Here is a 16636-nt window from a genome sequence, read left to right as displayed (position 1 = left end):
CAAGGAGTCATTTCCACTGTGTTGAGAGGGGTCTGTGCTCCCAGATTCCATTAAGGCATGCCACGCATGAATGGGTGCTGTGGGTGCTATGCAAGGCTTGCACAAGAATAAGCAGGGAAGCCAAAAGCTGCCTGGGGGTACAGCGGGCACTCAGCAAAGTAACCTGGAGGGGACTGGCCGCATGCGCAGAGGCTGGAGTGAAATCTGAATTTTGGCCGTGTCACCCACAACAAGGTAACCGTGGATAAGGAACCACACTTTGAAACTCTTACCAGACCTACAGAGAGCAATGCTACCCTGAAAGAAGCAAAAACGTCCTGCTGCCCCTGCTCCTCCTGTCCCACCCAGAGAGGGGTCAGAAATTAGTCCGCAAGACAAACTTGTAAAGAGAGAGAAAATCAGCTACTTGTTCTCACAGGTAGACTTCCCACCTGCAGGAGGTGAGGAAAGAGGTGAGCATCAGGCATCAACTGCAGAAATTCAAAGTGGTGGCTTTGTCTTGGGACAGGACAGTTGTAAGGGATACGTGACAGTAGATTTTATGTGACAAAAGTTAAGGAATCCCAGGAAAACTCCCTGGGAAAATAATGCACAATTGATATGGAGAAAATAGGCAAGGAGTTAGTTTGGGGGTAGATGAGCTAGAATTTCTGCAGCTCCTCACTGCAGCTCTATCCCCTCACCTGTCTCTTTGGTACACTTGCCTTCCCAGGATCCACTTGTGTCTCATCCAGGACCAGGGAGGAAGACACTCCCCAATGGCCGTGTGGAAGTCAAACTCAGAATGGAGGCACCGCAGAAGCCCTAGAAATCCTCCCGTGCACCGGGTGTGGCTCAACCCCCAGTTTGTTCATTCATTAATACATCACTCCCTACCTCATGAAAGAGACTGACAATGGGGAGTGGGCTCTTCTTTTGTTCTTGACCTTGCTTGGGCATGCTTCTCTCTCTCTCTCCCTCCCTCTCTCTCTCTCTCTCTCTCTCTCCTCATAGGTAACATCTGGCCCGCTCATGGCACACCTGTGTATGATGACCCACACTCACACATCAATGTACATTCAGCCTCCTCCTCTTTTAAATAAACTGTGCTTTCATTTGTGCACTGTATTTTTACCTCTGCCTTGACCTTTTTAAAAAATTGATTGGTTTATTTGAAAGGCAGAGTTAGAGCAGAGAGAGAGAGTGAAATTTACCATTTACTGATTCTTTCTCCAAATGGCCACAATGGCCCGGGCTGGGCCAGGCAGAAGCCAGGAGCCAGGCACTCCATCCAGGTCTCCCAGGTGGGTAGGGGGCCCCAGGCACTCTAACCATATTCTGCTGCCTTCTCAGGAGCTTAATCAGGACGCTGGACCAGAAGTGGAGCAGCTAGGGAGGCTGGCATTGTGGCATAGTAGGTAAAGCTGCTGCCTGTAATGCTGGCATCCCATATGGGAGCCAGTTCATGACCCAGCTGCTCCAGAGGCAGTTTTACGCTTTAGGAAAGAAAAACTGGCTTGTGGAAGTTCCGGCGAGGCAAGCTGATACTGTAGGAGCTTGGAATGGGAGGTTTGTGATTAGGTTTAGTGAGGTGGATTTCAGTACTGGATAGCCTTGTTCGAGGGACCCCTTGCTACTGAAAGGGCTCCGGCCTTTAAGTTCTGGCCTTTGTTCCACTCTTTTGGTTCCACAGGTTGGGTTTTACCTTGTGTTGCAACTGTGTGACTAAGCCCTAGGCTGCTCTTTTAAGAAAACAGGCACTTGAAGATGGACTACAACTTTGTGGCCTGAGCCCATTGTTCAGGTACCAGGGCCTGAGAAGTGTCAGGGAAGGAACGGGGGAAACAGGGCAGGAGGCTTTTGAGTTTTTGGTTGTTGAGTGGAAACTCACTTAATGGGGCGATGCAGTCCAGCACAGATGCCCTCTCCCCATGCCCTCTCCCCAGTTTAACTGGCATGTGCAGAACCACTAACTCATGCAGTGGGAAGGCTGGAGAGCCCCCATGAGCTTCTGTTAAGGAGAACCTTGACCGACACAATCTGCTCTGGCCTCTCTGTAAAGCAGGCCCCAGCTTTCCGTCTGGGATACAAGCACTGGTGGACTTCAGCTTCTGTATTCTAAAGGGGTCGATGGTTATTTTTGCTTGAGAACCTCCTACCCCTGGCCCTGGAGTCCATTCCCTGTGATGCAGCTGCCCAGTCTCAGACTATCTGAAGCAGTAGGAATGGCAGGAACCCTACTGTTGCTGTTTGTCCTGCCTGGCAGCTATTAACCTACGCTTCCTCCCACTCTAAGAGTAACGGCTCAGCTCCCCGAGAGCCTGTAGCTGCTAGAAAAACCCATCTCTCTTCTCCGTGGTACACGTATGCCATACTCTGCCAGGAGTGGTAAAAAATCTAATTCTCTTCTTGGCTCAGAATTTTCTCTTTCCTTTCCCTCTGGGTCTGCAGAGGGAGGCAGGTGGCAGTAAATTTGCCCATGTACTTACCATGCATGGGAGGTGGAGCTGTGTAAGAACCACTCATCTAGCAATGATGACTGCACACTAAAATCGCCTGGGAGCTCTAAAAAATGCACCAGTGCCTGCGCCGAACCCCAGACAAACGGCATCAGATCTCTGGGGGTGGAGTCTGAGTACGGCTAGGTCTTAAAAGCTCCCCAGGTGCTTCTAATCTGCAGCCAAGGTTGCAATTCACCACTCCAAGCTGTATATTTATAACTAGAAAATTAATCTTTAATTTGACAACTCAGAAACCGGCTTGGAAAAGTAAAAATTGCAATCTCCTCATTAGTGGCATAGGGTTACACTTTAGAATCCTAACCGAACATTTTCAAAGGCTTCTTCCTCTTATCCACTGTCTCTCTCTCTTTTTTTTTCTGATCCCTAAACCTTATAGGATCCCTTGGGGAACTGTGCACAGCTACCTCACCACATTCTTATGGGATAGACACAGTGCACAGAACTAATCCAAGTTCATGCCAAGGTAGTGCCGAAGACTTAAAGACTCATTCATCCCCCTTTAAAAATTTACCATCAATGGATTCCATGAACACCACTGGCTGCCAAGTGTGTGCCAGGCAGTATTCTCACATACTGTGGGGATAAAAAGATGCTTAGAACACTACTTCCATTTTCAAGGCGCTAACCCCAAGGCGGTGTATAATGCCTTGAGAGAGGTTCAAAGTTTTAGGCTTCTGGAGTGGTGAAGATGAAGCTAAAAATAGACTGGTGCCACACTGGGGGACGGTCTTGATAAGCGTGCAGCTTGGCTCTCATAGGCAATGGACAGTTTATGAAACAGGATGAGGTGGGGTGGCAAGATAAGGTGGAGGTGTAGGAGATTATTGTAGCATCTGGAGACCAGGTGAATTGTAATAGGCAAGAACGATCCTACTCAGGCCAGGGAAACCAATTAGGAGACTACTTAATAGTCTAGATTGGTATGAATTAATAAGTGCCTGAAAAACTCATCTGTGGTGGAAGAAAATTGGGACAGTGTTTTCTTTTGGGAGAAGTGGAGACTGGGGAAGGGCATGAGAAAATGTTTTGAGTAATGGTAATAGTCTGTATCTCACTAGGGACTTGGGCTCGACTTATGTATTCATTTCTAAAAATCAGTGAATACACATAAAAGCTTTGTGTATTACATTATTTTTATCAGAAATTAAACTGCAAACATGAACTTATATGCATACTGAACACTTGAGAGCAAAGTCTCTTAATGTCTGAAATTTACTTTGAAATGTATCAAAAACTAAGGTGGATTAGTGGATGAAGAAATATGTGACAAAGCAAATATAGTTAATATGTTTATGGTATTTGACTTTCTTAGTTCCAGATATAAACTGACTTGTTTCATTTAGTATAATATCCTCCAGGATCATCTATGTTTTTACAAATGGCAAGATCACCTAATTTTTTAAGATCAAATTATATATATATATATATATACACACACATTTATATTATATATATTCTTTATCCATTCATCCATCAAAAAACAGATTGTTTTTATATCGTGACTATTGTGAATAATGCTGGAGTGAACATGGGAGTGCATATATCTCTTCAGATATTGATTTCATTTTGGAGGGTGGTGTGCACCCAGAAGTAGAATCACTGAATCCCACAGTAATTCTATTTTAAATATTTTTTAAACAATTTATTTTTGCATTTGAAAGTCAGAGTTACATAATAGAGAGGAAGAGACACACACACAGAGATCTTCCATCTGCTGGTTCACTCTTCAGATGGCCACAATGACCAGGGCTGGCCCAAGCTGAAGCCAGGAGCCAGAAGCTTCATTTGGGTCTCCCACGTGGGTGACAGGGGCCCAAGCAATTGGCTATCTTCCACTGCTTTTCCAAGATCATTAGCAGGGAGCTGGATCAGAAGTGGAGCAGCCAGGTCTTAAACAGGCACCCATAAGAGATGCCATGTCATATGCAGCAGCTTAACCTATTATGCCACAATGCTGGCCCCATCTATTATTTTCCTCGAAACATTTTATTTAATGAATACAGATTTCATAAGTACAACTTTAGGAATATAGTCAGTTTTCCCACCATACTTGCCCTCCCACCCCCACTCCCACCCACCACCTCCTCACTCTCCTATTCCCAGTCCCATTTTTCATTAAGATTCATTTTCAATTAACTTTATACACAGAAGACCAACTCTATACCAAGTAAAGATTTCAACAATTTACACATATACACACACACACACACACACAAAACTCTGAGAATGAGTTTTACAGTTAACTCTCATGAGGACAGAGGTCCTGCATGGGGATTTAGTGCACAATGACTCCTGTTGTTAATACAATTAATAGTCTTATGCATGATGTTAGTGACCACCCAAGCCTCTTGACATGAGCTGCCTAGGCTATGGAAGTCTTTTGAATCCACAAACTCCATCAGTATTTAGACAAGGCCATAAGTAAAGTGGAAGTCCTCTCCTCCCTTCAGAGAAAAGTACATCCTTCTTTGATGTCCACTTCTTTCCACTGGGGTCTCTCTCACAGAGACCATGTCATGTAGGACATTGTTTTGCCATAGTATCTTGGCTTTCCATATCTGAAATGCTCTTATGGGCTTTTCAGCCAGACCAGAATGCCTTTAAGGGCTGATTCTGAGATCAGAGTGCTATTTAAAGCGATTGTCATTGTATGAGTCTGATGTATGGACTGCTTCCCATGTTGGAACATTCTCTTTTTAATTCTATCTATTATTACCAGACACTTGATCTTATTTTTATTATCCCTTTAACACTTAATCCTATCTATATGGTCACTTTAACACTTAATATGGTCACTTTAGTAATTAGGATGGCATTTTTACCACCCAGCTTAATGATATTTGGGGTCTCATGGCAAGTTTTAAACTGTACCCTTACAAATAAATCTGTAGGAATGTATGTAGAACTCTACAGCTTTATGGTTACAAACTTCCTCATCTCTCTCTTATTCCCACTCTTATTTTTCACTGAAATCTATTTTCTTTCTTTCTTTTATTTATTTATTTTCACTTTTATTTAATAAATATATATTTCCAAAGTACAGCTTATGGATTACAATGGCTTTCCCCCCACATAACTTCCCTCCCACCCGCAACCCTCCCATCTCCCGTTCCCTCTCCCATTCCATTCACATCAAGATTCATTTTCTTTTTTTTTAAATTTTTTTTTAATTTTTTTGACAGGCAGAGTGGACAGTGAGAGAGAGAGACAGAGAGAAAGGTCTTCCTTTGCTGTTGGTTCACCCTCCAATGGCCGCCGCAGCCAGCGCACTGCGGCCGGCGCACTGCGCTGATCCGATGGCAGGAGCCAGGTGCTTCTCCTGGTCTCCCATGGGGTGCAGGGCCCAAGCACTTGGGCCATCCTCCACTGCACTCCCGGGCCACAGCAGAGAGCTGGCCTGGAAGAGGGGCAACCGGGACAGAATCGGGCGCCCCGACCGGGACTAGAACCCGGTGTGCCGGCACCGCAAGGTGGAGGATTAGCCTAGTGAGCCGCGGCGCCGGCCTAAGATTCATTTTCAATTCTCTTTATATACAGGAGACCAATTTAGTATATATTAAGTAGAGATTTCAACAGTTTGCACCCACACAGAAATATAAAGTGTAAAATACTGTTTGACTACTAGTTATAGCATTAATTCACATTGAACAACACACTAAGGACAGAGATCCTACATGAGGAGTAAGTGCACAGTGACTCCTGTTGTTGACTTAGCAATTTGACACTCTTGTTTATGGCGTCAGTAATCTCCCTAGGCTCTTGTCATGAGTTGCCAAGGCTATGGAAGCCTTTTGAGTTCGCCTTTCAATTGACTTTATACACATAAGATTAACTCAATGTTAAGTAAAAGAGTTCAACAAATAGTATGAAGGAAAATAAACAGAAACAACAACAACAACAACAAAATGAAACTGTTCCTTGACAAGGGCAGCTCAAGTCATATTTTCTCGAAGTGTCAATTTCACTTCTACAGGTGTCATTTTAGGTGCCCTATTAGTCCTCACAGATCAGGGAAAACATAGGGTAGCTTTCCCTTTGGCACTGGCTTATTTCACTAAGCATGATGTTTTCCAGATTCATCCATTTTGTTGCAAATAACCAGATTTCATTTTTTTTGCTTCTGTGTAGTATTCCATAGTGTACATATCTCATAATTTCTTTATCAAGTCTTTGGTTCATGAGTATTTAGGTTGATTCCATGTCTTAGCTATTGTGAATTGAGGTACAATAAACATGGAGGTGTAGATAACTCTTTTGTTTACTGATTTCATTTCCCTTGGGTAAATTCCTAGGCGTGGGATGACTGGGTCGTATGGTAGGCTTATATTCAGATTTTTGGGGTATCTTTATAATGTTTTCCATAGTGGCTTTGCCAGTATACATTCCCACCAACTGCGGATTAGGGTACCTTTTTCCCCGCATCCTTGCTTATATATAATATGTTATATATATATAATGTTTAGAGTAATGTTTAGTTATGGAGGGAAGTTATATAGGGGAATCAATCAGTCAGGAAGATTACAGAAGAATAAATAGAAGATTCATCTTAATTTCTGCAGAGCCCTGAACTGTAACCTCACCCCCTCACTTGTCAATCCAATATGCCCACTTTCCCATGATACACCTGTGTTTTATCCAGGAACAGGAAGGAAAAGATATCATTATGGCCATGTGGAAGTTAAACTACACATGGAGTCACCACGAAACTCCAAGAAAACTTTGTACACATTAACCTCCACCCAAACTCTGCTCTGTTTATATATTCCGTTAGAGGACCATCCCTCCTCCATAAAAGAGACTGTTACACGAAGGGGTGGCCCTTTTGCCTTTTGGCTTTTCTCCTTTGCTGTTGGTCCTTCCCTGGCCTCTTGCCACACTCCCTGCTCATAGACAACTCGCTGGTCCTCCCATAACAGCTGTCTCTCCGTGTGGAGTTGCCTATACTCATTGTAAATGTATAGTCACTCTTTCATTTTTAAGTAAATCCTGTTCTCACGTGTGCACTGTATTTATGCCTCAGCTTTGAATTCTGATCTCTGTGGGGGCAAGGACTTGGAATATAGAAATCCAGGTGCATAGTCCCATAAAATAAGCAGGGTAAATGGGAAAAATAGCAATAAAAACCCAGAAAGACTCTTGGTGAAAAATATGTAAGTGTCTGATGAGGACTTCTAAAGTTGGGTTTATTATATGACAAACTCCGTGCTGAGCACAGAGGCTATCAGCAATCATTTTATCCACTTGCATTCAAGTATCTCAGAATCTACTGGAGAAGATAGATGCATTAGTGTATATGATGGTGGAGCACGTGTTAACAGCACAGGCATAGATATATAAAGGAAGGAATATCTAGCTTTGTGTAGGAGCACTGGCAGAAGCTTCTTAGAGGAAATGGCATTTAAGACGAACTTTCATGATCAGAAGTAACCTGGGAAGAGGAAAAAAAAGGGAATCTCTTGGCAAGCCATTTGTGCAAAAGCAAGATGGAAAAGCATGGTGTATAAAATGATGGATGAACAGTTCATTTTGACTGAATTATAGGGTAAATGAGAGGGAGATGCAAGACATCAGGCTAGAAATACATACTAGCATTGGGTGATAAAAAAGAAATTGTGTAACTTGCTGAAGAGTTTGGGTTTCGGCAGTTGGCATTGCAGCACGGTGGAGTAGGCCGTCTCCTGTACTTGGCACTGCAGCACGGTGGAGTAGGCCGTCTCCTGTACTTGGCATTGTAGCACGGTGGAGTAGGCCGTCTCCTGTACTGGCATTGCAGCACGGTGGAGTAGGCCGTCTCCTGTACTTGGCGTTGCAGCACGGTGGAGTAGGCCGTCTCCTGTACTGGCACTGCAGCACGGTGGAGTAGGCCGTCTCCTGTACTTGGCATTGCAGCACGGTGGAGTAGGCTGTCTCCTGTACTACCTTCATCCCATATTGGAGCTCTGGTTTGAGCCCCAGATGCTCTGCTTCCAATCCAGCTCCCTGCTAACGTATGGCTTTATGATTATGGGCGAGATGTTTAGTAGCATTGCACATGGGACAGCAGTGGAAAATGGGCTAAGGATTTGGGATGCTGCCAAGGGAGATCCGGATGGAGTTCCTGGCTCTTGGTTTTGGCCTGGTGCATTCCTGACTGTTACAGGCATTTGGGTAGTGAATCAAAGGATGGAAGATTTCTTTGTCTCTCCCTTTCACTCTGTCACTTTTTCAAATAAAATAAATCTTAAAAAAAAGTTTGGATTTTATTTTGTAGGCAATAGGAACTCTAGCTGAGTAGAGTAATAAAATTCCTATTTAAAAAAGATAACTGCCCTCCAAGTGGATGGAATAGTTTGGACTAAACAATGCTTCCTCCAAGAATAGCTGGCAAAATTAGATCAACATCTATGAGAGCACTTCAAAAAGTTCATGGAAAATGCATATTATGAAAAAACTGTTTATGTATTTCAGACATTTTTGCACCAAAATAAACATCTTTTAACTCCATTTTCATGAATTTTTAAAAGTACATTTCAATTTTTTTTAATGTTTGGAAAAGAATGAAGGCCTCAAAGAAGTGCTGAAGCAAAAAGAATAAAACACCAGGGAAAGGAGAGTCACAGAGAACTGAGCTGAAATCATGCAGCCCTTTTTGCCTGAGGACAGTTTTCAGTTCCAAGGATAGAATACAAAAGCAAAAATTCACCGGGCCAGCGCCATGGCTCACTAGGTTATGGCTCACTAGGTTAATCCTCCGCCTGCAGCGCCAGCATCCCATATGGGTGCCGGATTCTAGTCCCAGCTGCTCCTCTTCCAGTCCAGCTCTCTGCTGTGGCCCGGGAGGGCAGTGGAGGATGGCCCAAGTGCTGCACCTGCAAGGGAGACCAGGAGGAAGCACCTGGCTCCTGGCTTCGGATCAGCACAGTGCACCGGCCGAATTGGCCATTAGGAGAGTGAACCAACGGAAGGAAGACCTTTCTCTCTCTCTCTCTCTCTCTCTCTCTCTCACTGTCTAACTCTGTCTGTTAAATAAAAAAAATTAAAAATTAGAATTCAGGCAGAGGAACTGGAAAGAAGTTAGAACAACCAGTAAAGCCTTCTACACTCTCTTCCCCAGAAGATAAAATTAGAGATTTAGAGGCCAGATTTTTTAATAACAAAATGGAGATGGGAAACTCCTTGGATTTTTCTCAAGACATTCCCTGAATTCTCAGGTTGTAATTGGAATGGCAGCTAGAGACCAAACAAAAACTCTGAAAAGTAGAGTAAAGATTGATAATCACTCAGTGCCGAGAAGAATAGTCTTAGCAGTCAGGATGCAATAGATCCTCAGGTGGAATACCTGGATATGCTATGCTCAAAGAAAGAGAGTTGATATATAACTAATCCAAGCCTAAAGTCCCCTCAGCACCTAAGTGAAACAAAGTATTTGCCCACTTTATCTACTAGCTAAGAAAAAAGTAAACCTTCTTGGAAAGTAGATGAAATAATCAAAAATACCGAACAATTTTCATACACAATTGCTAACATTGAAAAATTACTAGGCATAGCATACCTTCTGATTTAAAAATAACAAAAGAAAAACATAGACAATAAAATGATCCCAAGGAAAGCCAGATATTGGAATTATTAGAATAATTTTAAAAAGCTATGATTAATATGCAGGTATTTCATGACCATATAGCCATATATGTAAGCTCAATAAGAATATGTTCTCTTTGTAATAAGACACAATTGGAAACATTGGTTACATTATCCAGGCTTCGACTGCAATGTCATATTTGAGAATATGCACAAAGTAATAATTAACAAAATGGATTAAAGAAACTAAAGTTGTTTCTATGAAATAGGGGATGATTCCCTAATTGAATATAAAAGTGGGATGGAGTTTATATGTGTGAGGCTTTCTGGGAGTTTCATGGTGCCTCCATGTGTAGGCTAACTTCCATATGGCCATCATGGCATCTCTTCCTTCCTATCCCAGGTGAGACACAGGTGCATCATGGGAAAGTGGGCACACTGGATTGACAGGTAAGGGGGTGGAGCTACAATGCAGTGGTACATAGACATTATGAAAAGAATTCTTTCAGCTTTATTTATTAATACTTAATTACCTGCCTGTTTCCCCCATGTCATTCCCATCTCAGAGATTTTAATCTGCAAAGCTTTATGGGAGGTGGAAGGAGCTGAGTTGGTTTATTGGCCTGGAACAAAAAGGAACAAAAAGCTCTGGCTAACTGATCTAATGGATCCAACACAAAAACCTGAAGGGTTTTTTTTAAAATCGGTTACTGACAGTAGCTAGATCCCTGAATGATCATGATTTTTCTGAGATGTTGAATTCCGAATGGAACACATTTGGCAATTCAGATGAGCATAATTAGAAAAAGACAATGGTATCCATCTAAGGAATGGGAAAGCATTTTCTGTTGTTTCTCAGATCGTGGGAGCTGGTAGACTTTCTTAGCAAAATTATAGAAGCATTTAGCTTGGATATAAATCCTTGCAAGACCTCTTTCTGTGATCACATTGTTGTTAAAGTAAATGTGACAGATTCCATTAATTACTCTATATACTTCACTTTGTTCTACCAGAGCTAGGGCTAGTTAGTTGTCCATGACTACTTTTGCTAGAGAATCCACAGACTTTTGTAGTTGCTGTAAAATCTAGCCTGTAATCCGAGCTAAGATACCAAAAGTGATGGACAGATTATCTATATTTATTATTAGGATTTATTTTATTTATTTGAAAGGCAGATCGAAAGACAGAGAGGGAGACACAGAGATAAATCCCATATGGGCCCCAGTTCTGGTCCTGGCTGCTCCTCTTCTGGTCCAGCTCTTCTAAGGCCTGGAAAAGCAATGGAGGATGGCCCAAGCACTTGGACCCCTGCACTCACATGGGAGGCCCGGAGGAGGGTCCTGGCTCCTGGCTTCGGGTTGGTTCAGCTCTGGCCATTGAAGCCATTTGGGGAGTAAACCAGCGGATGGAAGACCTTTCTCTGTCTCTCCTTATCACTGTCTGTAGCTCTGCTTCTCAAGTAAATAAAATCTTAAAAAAAAAATCTCTTCCACCTACTTGTTCACTCCCCAAATGGTTCTAACAGTCAGGGCTGGGCCAGGCAAAAGGCCAGGAGCCAGGAGCCAGGATCTCCATCCAGGTCCCCCATATGAGTGGCAAGTGTCCAAGTATTTGGGCTATCTTTTTCTGCCTTCCCAGGCACGTTAGCAGTGAGATGGATTGGAAACAGAACATCTGGGACTCAAGCTGCTGCTCTGATATGGGATCTGGCGTTGCAGGTGGTAGCTTAAGCTGTGCCTCAATGCTGGCCCCAATGGACAGGTGTTTTTAAAGTGACTTTATGAGGTATAGCAGGGTTTTCCCCTATTATGATGGAAGAGCTCACTAGGAAGTGTTCCTGCCAACAGCAGTTTCCTGAGAGAATGAAGAGAACAGATACGTAAAGCATGTCTGCTATCAAGTACAACAGCCTTGATATAACAAAAGCTGCAACGTCCAGGATGGCAGGGACCCAAGTGTTTGGTCATCTTCTGCTACCTTACCTGGTGCATTTGCAGGGAGCTGGATTGGAACTGGAGTTGCAAACAGAAGCTTAACCCGCTGGCCCTACTGTTGGGTTTTTTATTCCAATGTAATGGATAGACTGTTTCCATGGCAGCTGAATTAGCAGTGAATTCCTTGGAGTAAGGTTAATGGTAGCTGTGTTTTGGGGGTAGTTTGCTATAGTTAGAAAAGGGAAGTTTCAGCAAGATATCTTTCTGCATCTCTGTAGCACAACTTTTTTCCAAGTGTGGGGGTAGGAGTGGGCCCTCACAGTGACGAATATGGCTTACAACTCAGAAACCTATAAGTTCAAGTTTTTAAGGAAACAAAAGATTTCAGTTAAAGTTTCCCAAAAAAGGAAAGCAGGGTATGTTCTCCACAAATAGGTATAATACTCTATTTCTTGTAGCATACATGTTATTGCCCTTCTGAAATTCAGATAAAAACTTGTAACAGATGGCTGTGTCATCTTTGCCTAGAATAATGAGGTATGCAACACTCGAAGGAATTGGAATGTCTTTTATTTCTTTTTTATGGTTTCTTGTAGCCTACCCATCATCAACTTGTTGACAGTGGAGAATCACTACTGGATCAAGGACCAGATTATCCATAATGACCTAATCATTGTGCTGTTCAGAAAGTTTTGGCTCTACTCGCCAGGAGTGGGCTTTTGGAAATCTCTGGGCTGTTGGGAAGCACGCTGCACTGAGCTCTGTTGGTGTTTTACAAAATATTCTCTTCCTTGAGTACAAATCCTAAAGCTTGTGAGACAGGATATTGTTCTGGGGCATTTAAAAAATGTTGCTTTCAATTTTACTATTTTAACAGATTTATTGAGTGCCATTGAACCAGAGACCTTTGGAAAGATCTTATTACAAAAAGAGCCTTCGGGTTGAGTACGCCTTTTCCAGGAACAAGAAAATGAAAGATGATGAGAATCCAGGAAAAAGCACACATGGATATACACGTAACCATCAACTTTGTTTTATTTCAGTCTTAAGGTGGTACCGCCGAGTCTTCTTTACCTATATCAACACACCGATGTCAAAGATCTCTGGTCTTTGAAATTTTCATTTTAATAGTTCAACTCCATTTTTAATGATGTAAAAGTTCTTTAGGAGTTCTTACACCAGTTTTAGATCAGTTCTGAAGTTTTATGGGATAAGGCTTGCCATTTTCCACACACCAGAAGTTACTTTATTTGAATACCAGGGTGTGTTTCTGCCTGCATACTGGCAAAGACTATTGGAAAAAAAAAAGTGTGAAATTCAATTTTATTGCTACCAGAAAATATTAGCCATAAGGTGGAAATGTGAGAAACCTCCCACTTTGCAAGAGACAGCCAAGATATCAGGACTCTGGGCTCTATCCACCTTGGTAATGAGTTCTTAGAACATTTTACCTAAAGTAGAGAATCCTTTTTTTAATTATAGTCATGAAAGGAGAGACCTACCATTCTTCACCCTTTCCTGAGTCTTACTGGCTAGAATGTGGATATCAATGGCTAGAGTTATGAGTAACCAGTGTGAACAATGATGTGGAAACCATGTGTTGAGAATGGCAGAGAAACAAGAGAGAAGCCTGGGTATGCTGATGGTCGTGTAGCTGCCGTTGAAGTCCAGGACGACAAGAAGGAGAAAGAGACTTTCAGTTTCTTTAAGTCAGAGGCTTGTGTCTTAAGGAAGACATTAAGGTAACCAAAACACATGTGTTGCTTTTTCTCTTCGGGGCCGATCTTTACTAATCCTTCTATTCCTGTAAGTATAAGTTGCCATGGACTGCACGTGTGTGCTCTGATTCGTGTGTGGGAGCCCGAACCAGCAATGTGAGGTACACTGTTTGAAGATGGAGCCTCTGAGAAAGATAGATCCTGGGGGTGGAGCCCTCAGGATAGGGTTGGAGCTCTGCCTCCCTCTTTGTCTCTCCACCCTGTGAGGATTCAGTTAGAGGATGCTGGCTGTGCACAAAGCCGGAGCAGAGCCCTCGCCAGGCAGTGGGTCTGTCAGTGCTTGGCTCTTGGACTGCCCAGCCTGTAGAACCATGAGAAACACAGTTGTTGTTGAATCCCTTCCATCTGTCGTATTTTGTTACAGAGGCCAAAGTGACTAAGACAAAGGATAGTGTGAAGAACTCTTAGGGACCTAAGAGTTTCAGCAGTTCTCATCCAGGAGTGATCTCGCTTCACCTGCACCCCACTTAATTCCTCTTATCTGTATTTTTAAAAGAAAATCCAAAACATTCTATCATTTAAGTCTACTTTTTTTATGTATCTCTATATCTCTAAAATATAAGAACCCTTGCGGTTTGATTTAATCAGATTCCAAACAAGGCCTACAGTGGTAATAGGTTAATATAAATGTTTAATTTTTTTAAAGAATATATTGATTTGTTTATTTCAAAGTCAGAGTTAGAGAGAATCTTCCATCTACTGGTTCATTCCCCAGATGACTGCAGCAGCCTGTAGTTGAACCAGGCTGAAGCCAAGAGTCAGGAGCTTCATCTGGGTGTCCTACATGGGTGGCAGGGACTCAAGCACTTGGGCCATCTTTCACTGCTTTCTCAGGCCATTAGCAGGGAACTGGATCAGAACTGGAAGAGCCAGGACAAGAACTGGCACCCATATGGGACGCTGGTATCTCAAGGGGCAGTTTTACCCATTCTACCACAATGCTGGCCCCATATGTTAAGTATCTTTTAACCTATAAGTCTCCCATTCATCTGTTTTCTTTTCTGTAGAATTTTTGGATGAAACACTGGGTTGCACAACTCATAGACTTTTCCATAGCTTGAATTTGCTGACTGTGTTTCTATGGTATGGTTTAATAGCATTCCCCATCTTCTGAACTTAATATAAAGTAGCAATTGAATCTAAAGCCTTGATAAATTAGGTCTTTATTCTTTATATGGCATAATACCTGACAGATGTGTGATGTTCCTTCTGCGTAAGGAGGCACATAAAATGTGGTTGACTAAATGTATGCATGTGTCTGTGATGCCTGTGTTTCTCATTACCTACATGGATTAAGTGTTGCAAAATTATACTGTATTTTTATCATTTCTTATGATTATTATTTTGAGTATCTTTTTGAATATGTAGATTTAGGTATGTTTTTTATGTTTTATTCATTGCTAGTATTATTCTTATTGATGATCAAATTGTCCCATCTTTGGCCTCTCCACACTGGCTCCTGAGTACTTTTGACACAATCCAAGCAGCCTCTGTTGAGCTTCCCTTTCCACACTTATCTTTAATATTCCCACCTGATGTCTGATGTCAGCTGTTTTTCCCCTAAGAAACCCTGCTTCTTTTTCATGAGAAATGATGTATAGAAACTGCAGTCAAGACTGGAAGGAGACTCATTTCTGTTGGGTTGATTGTTGTTTCCAAGCCCTTCTGAGTGCATGCTGACCATTCAGTGCATATAAGGCCCCCAGGGTTTTCCTCAGCCTTTCTGAGCTTACATCTCATTTTCCACACAGGAGAACCTTGCTTCTTAAGGATACTGGGAAGTATAATTAGAGCATGACATGATTACTCCTTTCCTTTAACCCAAACAAGACACACAAGAGTAGCTACCACCCATAGTATTACTGAAAGCAGCTGAATTATTTTGTAGTGGTTTTTCCCTCTTCGTGATATATTCCATTACGATGTAATGTTACTGTGTTTTAGAATCACCTGGGCCTTTGGCACAGCAGTAAAGATGTCACTCAGGACACCCACATCCCACATCTGAGTGCCTGAATTCCAGTCCCAGCTCCATGGGTGGTTCCAGCATTCTGCTAATGTCTACCATAGGAAGCAGCACGTGATGACCCAGGGACTTGGGCCCCTGCTGCCCACATGGAGACCCTGATGGATTCCAAGCTCCTGGCTTGGGCCTGGCCTAATCCAGCTGAAGCAGCCTTTTGGGGAGTGAACTAGCAGATGAAAGCTCTTTCTCCCTTTCCAAGAAATAAAAAGCAAATTCAAAATAAAATAAAATGACTTGGAACAGTCTAGATGTTAATATTTCCAACTAGATTTACATTTAATTTCATTTGTTATATTTTATTTTAAATTTAAGGAGGTTTTAAAAAATATCTGGAGCTAGCGCTTTGGTATAAAGGGTTAAGCTTCTGTCTGCAGTGCTGGCATCCCATAAAGGAACCAGTTCAAGTCCCAGCTGCTCCACTTCTGATCCAGCTCCTTGCTAATGTGCCTGGGAAATCAGAAGAGGATGCACCATGTGGGAGACCCAGAAGAAGTTCCTGGCTCCTGGCTTCAGGCCCACCCAGCTCCTGCCGTTGGGGCCAATTGGGGAGTAAACAAGCAGATGCAAGATCTCTCTCTCTCTCTCTGTGTGTGTGTGTAACTCTGCCTTTCAAATAAATACATACATATTTAAAAAAGAAAACATGCAATCCAGAACTCAGGGGCTCAATAAAAAACTTCAAAAAAATTAAAAATAAATTTTAAAAATCCTTTAAAAATATTGTAAAAGATTAGATGATTCCAAAGTCAAATAAACCATTTGGTAGTAAGCAAAGTAAGAGTGCCACAACATGTCTATGTCATAATCCCGGGAACTCATGAATATGTGTGATTACCTGGC

At 42.4% G+C, this 16636-nt stretch overlaps 1 long non-coding RNA gene across 4 annotated transcripts in view; it reads left to right on the top strand.

Annotated features, from left to right (window-relative positions):
- The window catches only part of LOC127493224 (uncharacterized), a 62512-nt gene that overhangs the window by 29504 nt on the left and 16372 nt on the right, over positions 1-16636 (top strand). The window contains exon 1 of one of the 4 annotated variants that reach the window (XR_011388857.1): positions 13016-13734. The exons of the other annotated variants lie outside the window; for them this stretch is intronic. This is a non-coding gene — a long non-coding RNA (uncharacterized lncRNA). Of the gene's footprint in view, positions 1-13015; positions 13735-16636 lie in introns of those variants that run through there. 4 annotated transcript variants of the gene reach the window in all.

The sequence above is a fragment of the Oryctolagus cuniculus genome, chromosome 5 (assembly GCF_964237555.1).
Source record: "Oryctolagus cuniculus chromosome 5, mOryCun1.1, whole genome shotgun sequence".
NCBI classification, from domain to species: Eukaryota; Metazoa; Chordata; class Mammalia; order Lagomorpha; family Leporidae; genus Oryctolagus; species Oryctolagus cuniculus.
This window is presented reverse-complemented; position numbering and strand designations above follow the sequence as displayed.